The following is a 2,366-nucleotide window of genomic DNA, read 5'->3' as shown; positions in this document are numbered from 1 at the left end:
AAGATTTGCAGCACAGATTTTCCAACTTGATTCAGTTTTTCTGCCCAAATCGACGAGAAAATTTTCATTTCATGCAATTACAGCTCTTTATCACCCTTCATTATAAAATGTTTCACTTTAGGAATAGACCATTTTTGAGAACGACAAGCTTTCTGGAGTGATTAAAAAATTCTAGCTAGCACCTCATCCTTTCGAAAATGGAATTTGAACAAAATCCAATTTTGAAATCCAGTTTCAAAATGCAACTTCCTGTTTGGAGGACTTCACTGTAAAACCCATCAATACTAACAATGTACCCAGTAAGAGTCCATGTTTCTATTCATTACATTATTTTTATCACCTGATTACAACCATGGCTTAATTTCTGATGAAAATTCAGAGGTGGTCACTTACTGTCCTCATTCTCGAGAGAGGAGGGGAGAGGCGCCTCCTTCTACATTTTTGCTTCTTCCTTAGGCATCCAACACTTCTATTACTTATACCCCAGCTGGTGAGTTCTTTATCATGTACACAGGATAAAGGAGCAGGACCTCCTCTGGACGTAACGCGAGACCCTGTGCCTTACCTCCTGGGCTATTCCGTGAAGGCAGAACCCCCACTAGACAAAGAAGCTTCCCATATACTCCTGCTTCTCCCAGTTCCCTCGTACCTGTCTAGTCTGGGAGCTCTACAGAAAGCCTGTGCCCTTGGGAAGGGAGCGTTCGCTTTCTCTCTCACCTGCAGACAGGTTGGGAGGCTTACGTGGGCCTCGGTTAGTGTAGCCCACATGATAGAGGCAGGAACACCTCAGGTGCCTTTGAGAGTGTTTGGGCACAGGAAATACGGTACAATGCAAGGGTTTTTGTGTAGATAGGGAATTTTTCCAGGGGAGGGGACAGAAGCTCAATTTAGAAGGTCTTCTCACCTGCCAGACTGAGGGGACACACAGCCGTCTTGAGCCAGGGACAGGCAACCCATAGGAGGCTCACAGCCAAGAGGCACACTGGGAATTATGCATTTTCCTCTGGGGACAGACATTTTTCAGAGAGATCAGGACCCTGAGGGAACCACTTTAATTCTGTATTATTAGGGAGTGAGAGCACAGAAATTCAACTGAGCAGTTGCCATATATAAGAGCCAGACTTTGAGCTATTGTAGGAAGCCTGGAAATGTTGGGATGCTGGCATTAAATGTCATCTAATGAGGAAATGACCATTCCAACAAGACCAGCCTAAAATAGAAGAGGATCGGGGCACCATGCAGGTGCCTGGCAAAGGAAAAAACTCAGACCAGACCAGGAAAAAGATAATTCCTTTAACCCTCTCTAATGATCTCACTGATTCCCAATGAGGAGGGATTGAAAGTTAATAGAAAAACCACAGGGTATTCAATTTGTAGTTTCAATGAATTAGCATATATATATATATATATATTCACGGTTAAGTTACTTTTTAAAATAAGTTTTCTGTAATTCTTGTTGTTTGTGTGTGGAATTATGCATTTGTGTCTCCCTCCTCAGGTGTAAAGCAAATGGAGTCTGTCTCAGTCAGAGGGTCCCACAGGTACTGAACCCATTATAGAGAAGCCACAAAATCACACACATTGGTGCTATGACAGACAGACAGCCTTACCCAGCCTGGGTCCTAAGTGCTGCCCAGTGTTCCTCTCAGACGTGGTCACTATTTGGCTCCCTGGACCCAGGTGCGTGGGCCAGAGGATGCGGGGAAGTGATGGAGTCACAGGCTGTTAGTTACACCATATCAGCCAATCAATTGAGGAAATTGATACACTTCAGTTTGGATCACATTTGTACATACCCTAAGGGAAGGTTTTAAAGACTCATTGATGTCAGTTGCAGATTCTGATTCAGTAAGGGGTCTGCAGGGGGGCCCAGAAATGGGCCTTTTCTATAAGAACCTCAGGTGGGTCCGATGCAAGTGGTCCATGGCCCACAGTTTGAGAAATACTGCTTTAAGGAAACTCTGGTTGTTGAGCTAAGTAAGCAATTGGCAGATTTATTGCAGGGTAAACAACTGAAATTTCACCGTGGCTATTTCCAGTCTAGGTGTGTAGACATGAGCTAACAGGTGTTGTCAACAAGCAGAATTTTTTTGGCCCAGTTCAGTTGGCTTGGCACTCTTAAGGCTGCCGTAAGCATCTTCCACACTGTATAGTGATTTCCTTCTCGGAGATGCCAAGTCAGACTCTCATAAATATGGAAAGGGGAAAAGGAATTTTTCATGCAGATTAAAAATCATACCCCAAGTTCAGCCTCTCTACCACTCCAAGTAAATTGATGAAAATAAAAGGTAAAATAGACAGAAAAGAGTAAAAAGAGTAAAAAGAGGCAATGAATTGTTGTGAAAAGGTCAGCAAAATGCACTCCA

Source organism: Neophocaena asiaeorientalis, unplaced genomic scaffold (assembly GCF_003031525.2).
Source record: "Neophocaena asiaeorientalis asiaeorientalis breed wild unplaced genomic scaffold, Neophocaena_asiaeorientalis_V1.1 scaffold5, whole genome shotgun sequence".
NCBI lineage: Eukaryota > Metazoa > Chordata > Mammalia > Artiodactyla > Phocoenidae > Neophocaena > Neophocaena asiaeorientalis.
This window is presented reverse-complemented; position numbering follows the sequence as displayed.